We start from the raw sequence: 14424 nt of genomic DNA on the forward strand, positions 1-14424 counted from the left end.
CCCTAAGATGGCTGAGTGACTTGCTCCCAATCCAGCACTACCAACTGCCATCACTACCACCACCACAATAGACTTTTTTTTTTTTTGCTTTTTGTGTCACAGCACGCAATGCTGGGGGGTTACTCCTCCTGGCTCTGCACTCAGAAATTGCTTGGAGGACCATATGAGGTGCTGGAGATTGAACCCGGGTTGGCAGAGTGCAAGGCGAACATTCTACCTGCTATACTATCACTCCAGCGCCTACAATGGGACTTTTCTTTTTAAGGAGTCACTCCACAAATATTTATTATTTGAAAGGAACAACTTTTTGTTAACTCTACAGTGATTTACAGATGATCAATGTTAATATCGATGATGAGAGACAGACAACATGTCTTATTAAATACAGTAAACTGAGAAGAACATAACTGTCACTTATGCAATATCTCACTATTTAAGACATAACTTGAATTTTATCATTAAAAAATGTCAGGCAAATCTCCCCCAAAGAAAAAGGGAAATAGGTTTTTTTTAATGTCATAAATGATTTAAATAACTGACTATATATGCAACATATTAAAAGAGATTGAAGAACATAGGAATCAAATGCATTACTGATCCTAGACTGGATGTAGTATTAGAGGTAAATGCTATCAAGTACGTTACTAAGACAACTGGTAAAACTGGAAAACAGAAGTTTAGTGTGGCAATGTTATATTTTCTTAATTTGGCCTTTTTTTTATAATTTGCGGTTATATAATATTAATTTTGGGAAAAGGACTCATAAATATTCACAAGTAAAGAGCCACTAGAATACACAATTTATTCTCAAGTTTCTAGGAAAAATACCTATATCAAATATACAATAGACAGATGGATACATATATAAGGATAACAAAGTAAATGTCAGCAAGAGTAATCCTACTCTGGGTAGTAGGGATATAAAATTATTTGTGTGATTATTGCAACAATTGTGTAAATTTAAAATTATTTACAAAATTATTTTAATTTTTGTTTCGTCCTATGTATTGTCTGCATGTTTTTTGCTTTGTTTTGTTAATGTTTTGGTGAACCAAGATGGTTTTTATTGAACAAAACTTAGAATGATGTGAGGGCTGGAGGAGGAAAAGAATGTGTTAAAGAAAGAATTAACGATTGAAGGAAAAACAGAGATGCAGTGACAAATGAAATAGTTGATCCAGACAACACAGGCTTGAGGCGCCAAGCCACTGGTGTTTATAAATTGAGTTAAGAATTTTCGGGAACGTTTATAAGTTTTAGGGGTACGATGGCACCACACTTATTACCAAACTGCCAGTATTCCTTCCCCCAATTTTATATGACCCCAATGGGACATTTTTAATGAGGAAACATAATTGATTTGTCTTGATTGGAGTAGATGAAATCATTTAAATATAGAGAATAGGAAACATTATGCTAAGTAGATAAATACTCATCAAAACCAGAACAGTTAATTCATAAGAATTTAAGACCATGGTAGGGTGTGAATAAATGACTAACATTGTTCTACGGGACTTTATGGGATATATCGTTTCACAGCATTTTTTTTTGAAATCTGGAATATTTTTATTGAACGTATTCCCTTCTTTCAAAATGCAACCTCATGTATCTTTGTTCTTTAAAATAAAAGTTATATAGTCAGGCATGCTGCTCAGAGAATAAACTATTAAAATTTTAAAGTGAATATGCCAGTTGTTCCAAATACTTTATAATACTTAATAACTAATAATTTTGTCTATCTGTATTTACCTAAAGCTTGTCCTCTACATTAGCACACATGCAAGTTTTATGCAAACCTTTTTACAAAATCAATCTATTCTTTGATTCAACTCAATTATTTTAACTGTTTTAAGCATTTTATACTGGGTTTCCTCCTCCTCCTTTTCTTCCTCCTTCTCCTCCTCATCCTCTTCTCCTCCTCTTCCTCTTCTGTTTTTTTGGGTTACATCTGGCAATGCTCAGGGTTTACTCCTGGCTCTGCACACAAGGGTCATTCATGGTGGGGTTCAGGGAACCCTATGAGGTGCTCGGAATGGAACCTGGGTCAGCCATGTGCAAGGCCAGCACCCTTCCCACTGTACGATCGCTCTGGTCCCTGATCCAGCTTCTAAATCCCAGCACTCTGGGCCTCTCAAACTCCTGCTTCTGTCTCTCCCACCCTACGACCCCCACCCCAGGCCGCCTCATTGTCTGCTTCTCAATTCCAGTCTTCTGAGGATGAAGTTGGCAAATATTGGAAATCACAGGTTCCCAAGCCCAGGGAATAATTATGCTTAATAGGAGTAAAATGAATTCCTGTTAGCCCTCTTGGGGGGGGCGGGGGATGACAGTCCCACCCTGTATTTACCTTGTACCAATATGGCAATTACCGCCTGATAATCACCCAGTGGGCTGGAGCGATAGCACAACAGTAGGACGTTTGCCTTGCGGGCAGCCACCCAAGCTGAGCAGGGATCGATTCTTCCGCCCCTCTTAGAGAGCCTGGCAAGCTACCGAAAGTATCTCCCCAACATAGCAAAGCCTGGCAAGTATTCGATATGCCAAACATAGTAACAACAAGTCTCACAATAGAGACGTTACTGAGCCCACTTGAGCAAATCGATGAACAATGGGAGGACATTTTTTGTTTGTTTGAGTCACCCAATGGGCTGACACCTGCCCAGCCATTAATTGGTTAATGGTCCTCCAGCCACGGAGAGGAAGGAGGGGCATGCTGGCTCCTTACTGAATGTCTCCAACTTGTAAACCATCCCCAGATCGGGGGATCTCCTGGGAGAGTCGTGAGAGTTTGGGGTTCTTAGCAGAGGGTCCTGCCAATTAGGAAGGGGGACTGCTGGGAAAGTCGAGAGGCTGATGGTCTGTGGAGTCAGAGCAATTCCTCTGCAGCTATGAGGAGCCCATTGATGTGGAGGGGCAGAGGTCAAGTCCTCATCAGAGACCACAGGACCCCGCCCCCTCCTCTCCCCCTCCCCCCCTCCTGCTGCATGCACTTGAATTCCACCCTTGATCCCTCCCCCATCAGAATGCACCCAGCACCATCGCTTTGCTTTGCTTTGGTTTCTGGGCCATTCCCAGAGGTGCCCAGGGCTCATTTCCGGTTGTGCTCAGGGGACCTTGCCATAGCAGGGTGGGGTCTGGGCCTTCTGCACGCAGAGCCTGCTCTCAGACTGTTCGGCTGTCCTTGTCCCTGTTCCACGGAGCTGTGTGCTTCCTGCTGCCTGGTTGTAAGTCCAGTGTGAGCTGAGTGATAAAGGGGAGCTGCTTATAGAGTAGGGAAAAGTGCTGGGTCTGGGGTCAGACCCCAGCCTTGTCACTCATGCATGCTATGATGTCAGGCCAGCTGTTCCCCTTCTCTAAGACTTTCTTTGGGACCAGGGGCTAGTAGAGTCTCTTTTTTTTTTCCAAATTTTATTTTAATTTTATAAAGTTGTTCACAATATTTGATGACATTTAATATTTGAATATTGAATATATTGAAGGGCTGGAGTGATAGCCCAGCAGGTAGGGTGTTTGCCTTGCATACATCCGACCGGTTTGATTCCTCTGCCCCCTCAGAGAGCCCGGCAAGCTACCAAGAGTATCCTGCCCCCACGGCAGAGCCTGGCAAGCTACCATGGTGTATTGGATATGACAAAAATAGTAACAAGAAGTCTCACAATGGAGACTTACTGGTGCCCATTCGAGCAAATGGATGAACAACAGGAGGACAGTGCTACAGTGCTACTACTCACTATAACCTGTGAAATTATGCTTTACAATGAGCAGTAGGTGCTCAACAGTTGTTAATACATTTACTTTGCATGTGGCTAGTCCTACATTGAGCTTCAGACTTCCATACAGTCCCTAAGTATAGCCTGGAATGATTCCTAAGCACACACAGCCTGAACTAAGCCCCTAATACCCTAATACAGCCAGGAGTGACACAATAGCAAAAATAAATGACTAAATACATAAAATTTAAGGCACATCACATTAACTAAGGCAAGTACAGAAAAATATAATATCTAATGTGATTTGACCATTATCAGGTCTTCAAATACTGAATTTTTAGTTTTGTTCACTGAAACATAAAATTTTGATCTACTATTCTCATGACATAAATATAGAACAAGTAGAAAAGAATCATTATATTATTACTTAAAGAAAAAGTACATCTAAATTTAAACATGCATTTAAGTAAAGTGAGTTCTAACTTTCATTAAATTCTTGATAATAAAATCTCTCTTTATAATGAGGTAACAAAATGAAGAAAAATGAAGGTGCTGATAAGGAAAGGGCAACAGGGCAGATTGTTGTGTTGAACTTCAACACAAAGTGTAACTATTCACTGTGTCAAATAAATGTAATCATTTCACACACTAATATTAGAGACCAAAGCAATCCCCAGCATTAACATTTATGTGCACTGACTTTCCAATCACCGAATTAACATATTTTATATTTATTTGAAGAAACTTGCAGTTTTACAAAAACCTTTTCGGATTTTCAATAAAGTAGGAATTATTATGAAAACTGAATTTCACTGATCTTTTATAAAATGAATTTTTATTTGTATCAGAGAAAATAATTTAAATACTAGAAATGTTGAAGGGCCTTTCTATTAATTTCAGTAGATTGTTCTCTGAATGATGTGAGCCTATTTCTCACATCATATGAGGATATTTTTGTACCCTCATTTGAAATTTGTAACATCATAGCAACAATTATTCTAAAATAGTTTAATTTCTCTCTAACTAATGTTTCTCCTTTACCAAAGGCATTGAGAAAATTTGAAAATTTTGAACTATAGTACAGATCTATCAAATATGGCTGGGTGGTTTTCCAATTGCAGCCCCTATGAGCACTCCCCTTTACAGCCTCCATTAGAGACCAATTGCTACATGTAAATAATATTTATTTTTTTATGTGATATTTATTTTATTTATGTGAGATTCTCAACTCTAGTGATAACCTTAGCATAAGATATTAAATTGAGTTCATATGCATAACATGAATAAAAAAGTCAATAAAATATAATATAGTCAAGCTATGTATTTATTTTCTTATTTGGTCTGGGAGCAACATTAGTGGTGAAAAGGGTTTATTGCTGGCTCTGAACTCAGAGATAGTCCTGTTAGTACTTGGAGAACTATATGGAATGCTGGAGATCAAACCTGTGTTGGTCACATGCAAAGCAAGCACCCTATCCACTATATTATCACTCAGGCTCTAGACAAGCTACTTCAAACAATAAAAATCAATATGTGGTAATGAAATTAATACATTATATTTGTTTTCAGCATAAATTTGCTATTGATTTCATAATAACTAATTTTTAATTCTAAATGTCAAAAATTTTGTAATAGGTAATTATTATTTTCAGAATTTATAAATATTGAGTGATACTACAAGAGATATTCATTTGTCTTAATATGACAAGTAAATTAAGCATCAAAAATATTACCAATATAGGACCAGAGAGTTAGTACCGCGAATAGGGCATTTACCTTGCACAAGGCCCCGTTTTGATCCCCAGCATTCCATATGGTCCCCTGAGCATCACCAGGAGTAATGAGTCAGGAGTAACCTTTGAGGATTGCTTGGTGTGACTCTCCAAAAAAATTACCAATATTTTTTAATTCTAGAAACAATGATATGAAGAGATTAACACCAATGTGTTCTTTGAAGAACATTGTTACTCCTTAAATTACAACTGACAAAACTCTGCCATTTAATTTTAAAATATCTTTGGTTCTGTTGAGACTGAAGCGGTCATCGAAGGCCTAGCCAAACAGGGCATTCAAACTCAATACATCAGGATCCTCCGTGAGCTATATTACGGATTCACCACCAGGATTTAACCACTCTACAAGGAAGTGATCGTCGACGTTAAGAGAGGGGTTTGGCAGGGCGATACCATTTCATGGAAACTCTTCAATGCCACCCTCGAGAACGTCATGCGATGACTGGAATGGGAAGGAATGGGAGTGAAGATAGATGATCGGCAACTACACCACCTCAGCTTCGCTGATGACATTGTTCTAATATCATCAAAAATTAGCCAAGTGGCACAAATGCAGGCTGATTTCGACCATGAGTGTGGAAAGGTCGGACTCCAGCTGAATGTTCATGAGAAACGGTCTTGTTCCTGATGTTCCATTTGCTCTCAATGGAATGAACATCTCTGAATGCAGCGGTTAGGTGTACCTAGGTCTAGAACTCAACATGACAAACAACCTAGCACCTGAGTTGTGCAGGAGGAAGAGAGCAGCTTGAACACTTTCAAGAGTGTTGAAGAAATAGCTAAGAGGATGAAGAACCTCTGGCTCCGGGCACGTCTCTTCAACTCCACCATTCTCCCTGCACTAACATATGCCTCAGAGACCTGGGCCCTATGAAAACAGGATGAGAACACTATTCGGGTCTCCCAAAAAGGAATCAAAAAAGCTATGCTTGGAGTATCACGCTTCACACAAGTGAGAGAAGGATTCCGGAGTTCCAAATCAGGAACGCTGTCTCTTTTGCCAAGGTGTCAAAAATCAGACACCTGGACACATAATGCGATTTGGAGACGACTGCTGGACTAGAGCCATTACTGACTGGTTTCCAGGACGTCAAAAGATTGCATGGCCGTCCACCTACAAGATGGTCAGACTTCTTTTCAAGACTCTGAACTAACGGTTTGAGGCTCTTCGTGTTTCTGGAATGAGTGGATGCCATTGGGCTACACTAACACGTGACAGGGATAAATGGAGATGTTACTAGCACCCACTCAAGGAAATCAATGAGTAACGGGATGTCAACTGATCAAGTGTTTCTGAGAGTAATCTGAATTATTACTGGAAAAATCATGTTGCAAATATACATATGATTTCAGAATATAAATACATAAATATAAATATTTACGATGATTTTAAGAAAATATGACTTTTGTATTGACAATGGTAATACCTTTTTGGCAACAAATGATAAAACATCACATTAGAAAAATGATTTATCATCAAAACTAATCCAATTTAGTAAATGATTTGAATCTGTTATTGAGTAGATACAATAAAATGTTTCCAAAAATATTCTGCTTATAGAAAACTTCTTCAGTATATACTTTTCTCCAAAACAATATGATTTTGCAAAAGTGGACTTATTTAAAATTCAAATTATGACATAATGACTCACAGAAATCCACAATTTGGTTTATATAGAAAAATTATACAAAAATATTGACAAAAAGAATACTCCTATCATTGAATTTAGGCTTTTGTTCACAACAAGAAATATCTGTTTAATACAAAGCTAATTAATTGAATGCTTGTTCTTTTCTCATCACAGGTTAAAATTAGTCATTGAGGAATTTTGGTTTTTTAGAAATAACATTTTTCAGTTTTGATATTTGAGCTCAGTGAGGTATCTATATACACATACATTATAACATTTAGTTGAGGTAACATGTAACATGTGTACATGTTACCTAAACTAAAGGCATAATATGCATATGTAAATCTGTGTAAATATATCAAATATTATATATTAAACATATAATACTTTGTTATTTTTAAGATATCAAATTAACTCATGACCAAAAAAAAATCTATATGTAAACAATGATTGCCTCCACTTCCTACCTTTCCTCCATAATTTTGCTGTCATAAAACCTACAAGAGAAACCAGTAAGCAATTCATTTTATTCCCATCCAAGAGTCAGTATAGAAGACACTCCTTTTATCTAGCCATAAAACTTTGCCTTCTTTTTTTTTCATTTGTTTGTTTTTTTGCTTTTTTGGTCACACCCGGCAATTCTCAGTAGTTACTCCTGGCTCTGCACTCAGGAATTACTCCTGGCGGTGCTCAGGGGACCATATGGGATGCTGGGAATCGAACTCGGGTTGGCCACGTGCAAGGCAAACACCCTACCCACTGTACTATCACTCCAGCCCCAACTTTGCCCTTCTTAAAATTCCCTCAGAAAATGGATACTTAGTACTTTGGAAAATGTTATCCCACCACAACTTTAATTGTGATGGTAGTCCCTAATAATTATACACATTCTTCTTGGGAGTATCTCAATATAAGTTTTATTTGTGCAGCTTTACACACATAGACAAACGAGCATGTGCACAATTTTGCCATGAAAAATTCTAAGTCATACTATGTATGCATGTCACAATTCTCCCATTCTCCTATTTATTGTTCACTAAATATAATTTTTATTATTCCTGGAAAGGTAAATTAAAGTTTTAGCACAAAAGGGAACTAAAACTATTAAGATTATTAGGTGTGGTGCAGTTTGATTGGATTCAGATCTTGAGGATCTAAAGCATGTAATTAGGTAATTTCTTATTAATTAAAGTAAATCAAATAAATTCAAAATTATGTATGTGCCCTTGGGGGAAAAAACAACATATAAAATGGTGCCTTGAAGTTAAAGCTTTAATAGATTGCAACAAATCTTTGACAGTATCATGTATTACATTACTTGGTAAAGTATTGTTTATTATAATTTTCTGTTTATTCTAATAGATAATATTTTTATTACCAGTATTACAGTGTATATAATGTATCAAAATTACAATATGTGCATGATATTCCTGTGTCACTTGTTTGAATTACACACATGAGCACAATGCCTGAAGTGTGAGGGTGTGCTTTTAAGAACTGGCATGCACTGAGAAATTTTGTATATTTGCACTAGATTCTAAGATATATGTAAATTATGAGCCAGATAATATTTTTATAATATAGATAATAAATATTTTGATCTCTGAAATTTATATTATACTTTTTTGTGAGGCAAAAAAAGCTATTTAGATTTCTCTTGATTTTCAGTTTTATCTTTATTCTCCTTTTTCAGAAGTCTATTTTACTAATGACAAACTCTTCTTTCTCTTTATCATTAATTTTTCTGACCAAAATTAAAACAGTGATTATTCTTTAAGGTAACAAAGTCTTTATGTAGTCCTTCATGAATGGCTCTTAATTTGAAATAAATTATATGAAATAAACCCTTTCTATTATGTAAGGGTAGTTCTCTGAGATATATTTATTATGGTTTGAATACAGATTAAATTTTCCAAGGTTAAACGGCAAGGTTAAGTGTTTAATTTTTCAGCCCTTTTATACCTGGTGAGTGCTCAGACTTGCCCAATGATAGGATTAAATATGGTTTCTAGCTACAAACAGTTGCTTGTCGTTCCCTGTAGGTTAGCCTCTATATTCTTTGCTTATCACAAACAGAGAGGAAATAACTTTCTGGGTCTTTTGTGAGTCTTTTAAAATGCACAGACTTTAGGGAAATCATATTTTCTTGAAGGAAATGAGGCATGACCAATCACACAAAACGTGAGAAAATCCCTTGATAGATGACCTTTGCCACATGTAAAAGAAACTGTTCAGTGGCTGAGGTTTCATGGATTTCATGCATGGAAATCAGATTTTCTGGCCACCAGTGCTGTTCAGTAAATAAATAATCCATCATTGTGTCAAACAGTTGAAACATGGAGATACTGCCCTTGCTATCTGAATAGACAGTTGAGTTAGTAACTATGTAAACTATTTGCATGCCAGCAGTTTGTGAGAGCAGGGTTCTAATAACCACTATGTAAAATAAAACCACTTAACATTGGAGATGTTAACGTAATGATGAGAAAATCCATTTGATTCTGTCTACACCTGTTAGCTTATTGGTGTGTGGTGATGGCATTAGGTTGAATTTTGACATGGAATATATAGTATAGAGTGTTAAATCATTAGCAGTTCATTCCATCTACATCATTAAATCAACTTACATATTATTTCATCAAAATGAATAATATAGATTTCTTACAAGTAGGTTAACATGTTTCTTGCTTAATTCTCTTTAATAGCTAATGCTTTAAGTGCATTGTATGTATGAAGTTGGTTATTGTGAGTGTCCTTAATATTTAAAATATTACAATATCTTATATTTCTCTTTTATAGAGAGTGCAATCATACTTATTGTTTTTGCCAAAATATTTATTTTTAATTGTTATTACATCTTAATTCAATAGCTAATAAATGGTTTGGAATTAAGTTCCAACTCTAATTAGTGCTTATTTAACTGTATCAGCAAAATACTGAAGATTACAAACACAAGTACATGTACAATAAATATAATTGTCAGGCATATTTTCATCAATGAACTACTTCCAATTTACACTTTGGGTGTATTTCTCCTAAAGAAGAAGACACTGTAACTATTTTCCAGCATTAAACAATTAATGTTGCTTTTCAACATACTCTTGCACTCACATTTGTTAGTCTTTCTTGCTAAAACGTCAAACCTCTCTGCCACAATTTTCTCTTCTCCCCTAGGTTTCTGCAAATAGCATTGCACAATAGTCCTTTTAACTTTCCCACAAAACAAAGGTATTTTATTGCTTTACAACATGTAAAATACATTATTCATCAAATTTGCTCACATTTTTTTAAAAATCCCATTATAAAACTAGTCTTTCAAGTGTGCATTATTAATAAAGTATGTAGGAAAATTCCCTAAAAATGTGAAAAATATAGAAAATGTATAAATCTTGAATATAAAATATTTCTATTTCAAATGATTTAGTAAAAAGATGTTATAATGTTTAGCCAAAAAGATGTATGCTAAAAGTGTGCCCTTAATTAATTCAAAGAAATAATACACAAATATTTCTGAAACTTCTATCATGTTTTAGTAAACAACTATATTGAGAGAAGTCTGTGCTTTGAGAGAACCTATGCTTTGAGAGAACCTATGCTTTGACAAAGTGCTTTATCTCTGATTTAGCACTGTGAAAAACTTTGTTTCGTAGGCAATTTTGGCAGAGGATCCTATTTATTGAGATTTCTCAGGAGTACAAGATGCCGCTCTGTCTAACGTTCATTGATTTAAAGAAGGCCTTTGATTCTGTTGAGACGGAAGCGGTCATGGAAGCTCTAGCCAATCAGGGCGTACAAACTCAATACATCAGGATCCTTCGTGAGCTCTATTGCGGATTCACTAGCAAGATCTCACCATTCTACAAAGAAGTAATCATCCATATCAAGAGAGGGGTTTGGCAGGGTGATACCATTTCACCAAAACTCTTCAGTGCCACCCTCGAGAACATCATGCGATGACTGGAATGGGAAGGCATGGGAGTGAAGATAGATGGTTGGCAACTACACCACCTCCGCTTTGCTGATGACATCGTTCTAATAACACCAAACATCAGCCAAGTGGCACAAATGCTGAACGACTTTAACCGTGAATGTGGAAAGGTCGGACTACAGCTGAGTCTTACGAAGACAATGTTAATGAGAAACAACCTTGTTCCTGATGCTCCATTTGCTTTCAACGGAACCACCATCTCTGAATGCAACAGTTATATATACCTAGGTTGAAAAATCAACATGTTGAATGACCTGGCACCTGAGTTGTGCAGGAGGAAGAGAGCGGCTTGGAATGCCTTCAAGAACGTTGAAGGAATAACTAAAAGGACAAAGAACCTCCAGCTACGAGCACATCCCTTTGATTCCACTGTTCTTCCTGCATTAACATATGCCTCAGAGACCTGGACCCTACGAAAACAGGATGAGAGCGCTATTATGGTCTCTCAAAGAGGAATCGAAATAGCTATGCTTTGAATATCACGATTCACTCAAATGAGAGATAGAATCCGGAGTTCTGATCTTCGTCAACGCTCAAGAATCAGGGACGCTATCTCATTTGCCAAGACATCAAAAATCAAATAGGCTGGACACGTAATGAGGTTTACAGACAACCGCTGGACTAGAGCCATTACTGATTGGATTCCATGGGACATGAAAAGATCACGTGGACACCCACCTACAAGATGGTCAGACTTCTTCGTCAAGACCCTGAATGATCGGTTTGAGGCTCTGCATGTTCCTAGAACGAACAGATACCATTGGGCTACACTAGCACGCAACTGGGATGAATGGAGACGTTACTGGCACCTGCTCGAGTAAATCGATGAATAACGGGGATAAAGTGATTAAGTGATTAAGTGATCCTATTTAATATATAAAAAAAGAAATTATGACGTCATTATTTACTCCAAATAAATAGGGCGAAACGACTGAAAATGTCTCCAATCATATTTATCTATATTCTTAAATTATTCTTAAGCTAGTATTCAACATTGTAAAAATATTTTAAAAGTCAAGAAAAATTTAAACTTATTTGACTATTTATAAATAAATATGTCGTTCAAGTGATTAAATAGCTAATGACATTTGGTCTATAATTATTATTTTTTAAAAAATTATTCTTTGGGGGTTGGGGTGATAGTACAGCAAGTTGGGCATTTGCCCTGCACGCAGCCAACCCGGGTTTTATTCCCAGAATCCCATATGGTCAATAGTCTACTTTCAGCATGCATCTCTTATCCTGGGAGGATCCTCCCAATACCCTTTATTTGGTGTTCCCTTCTCTATCTGAGCTATCATGTGTGGCATGGATGTGGCGAGAGAGCCACTGTGGCTGGCCTCCAAGCCATGGAGTGAACCTCCTGGTACTTATACGGTTCGTTATTCCTCCCTGTTCCATTGGTCTGCAGCCCTGCCTTTGTTCCAGTACCATGCTGTTTTAATTATTACTGCTTTGTAGTAGAGTTTGAAGTTGGGGACGGTGATGTCTTCTCACATCTTTTTCCCAAGAATTGCTTTAGCTATTAGTGGGCGTTTGTTGTTCCATACGAATTTCAGGAGTGCTTAATCTATTTCTTTGAAGAATTTCATGGGTATCCTTATAGGGATCGCGTTGAATCTGTATAATGCTTCTGGGAATGTTGCCGTTTTGACTATGTTAATTCTTCCTATCGATGAGCAGGGGATATATTCCCATTTCCTCCTTTCCTGTTTTATTTCACGGAGAAGCATTTTGTAGTTTTCATTGTAGAAGTACTTTACCTCTTTGGTTAGGCTGATTCCGCGGTATTTGATTTTCTAGGGCACAATTGTGAATGGAATTTTTTTTCATGTCAATTTCCTCTCTCAGATTATTTGCTATAGGAAGGGCATGGATTTGGGGGCATTAATTTTATAGCCTGCGACTTTACTGTACAAGTCTATTGTTTCTAGGAGTTTTTTGGTATAAGATTTAGGATTCTTGAGATATAGTATCATATCATCTGCAAGTAGTTAGAGCTTGATTTCTTTCTTTTCTATCTGGATACAAAGACAATCTACAGAATGGGAAATGTTATTTACTCAATACCCATCTGATAAAGGGTTGATATTAAGGATATACAAAGCGTCGGTTGAACTCTACAAGAAGAAAACATCTAACCCCATCAAAAAATCGGGTGATGAAATGAACAGAAACTTTTCCAAAGAGATCCGAACGGCTAAAAGGCACATGAGAAATTGCTCTACATCACTAATCATCAGGGAGACGCAGATTAAAACAACGATGAGATATCATCTCACACCACAGAGACTGGCCCAGATCCAAAAGAACAAAAGCAACCTGTCTTGGCATGGATGTGGTGAGAAAGCGACTAACCTTCAAACTGCTGGTGGGAATTCCCACTGGTTCAGCCCTTTTGGAAAACAGTATGGACAATTCTCAAAAAATTAGAAATTGAGCTCCCATTTGACCCAGCTATACCACTCCTGGGAATATATCCCAGAGAGGCAAAAAAGTACAGTCAAAATGACATCTGCACTTCTATGTTCATTGCTGCACTATTCACAATAGCCAAAATCTGGAAAAAAACCCGAGTGCCCGAGAACAGATGACTGGTTAAAGAAACTTTGGTACCTCCACACAGTGAAGTACTATGCAGCTGTTAGAAAAGATCAAGTCATGAAATTTACATACAAGTGGTACTACATGGAAAGTGTCATGCTAAGTGAAATGAGTCAGAAAGAGAGGGACAGATATAGAGAGATTGCATTCATCTGGGGAACATAAAGTAACAAAATAGGAGACTAACACCCAAGAATAGCAAGGATAAGTACCAGGAGGTTCACTCCATGGCTTGGAGGCCAGCCACAATCACTTTCTGGCCACATCCATGCCACACATGATAGGGGAAAAGGCAGCTCAGATAGAGAAGGGAACACCAAATAAAGGGTATTGGGAGGATCCTCCCAGGATGAGAGATGCATGCTGAAAGTAGACTATTGACCAAACATGATTGCCACTCAATGCCTCTTTTGCATACCACAGTACCCAAAAGGAGAAAGAAAACAAAAGGGAATGCCCTGCCACAGGGGTGGGGTGGGATGGGGGGGATAAAGGGGGTGGGAGGGATACTGTGAGTACTAGAGGTAGAGAATGGGCACTGGTGGAGGGATGGGTACTCAATCATTGTATAACTGAAACCCAAGTACAAAAACTGTAAGTCTACAATTGTACCTTATGGTGTTTCACTAATAAAAATTAAAAAAATAAAAAAATTCATAAAATCACAAAGATAGAAATAATACTATATATTATCTCAA

Source organism: Sorex fumeus, unplaced genomic scaffold, assembly GCF_029834395.1.
Source record: "Sorex fumeus unplaced genomic scaffold, SorFum_2.1 ptg000054l, whole genome shotgun sequence".
Classification (NCBI taxonomy): Eukaryota; Metazoa; Chordata; class Mammalia; order Eulipotyphla; family Soricidae; genus Sorex; species Sorex fumeus.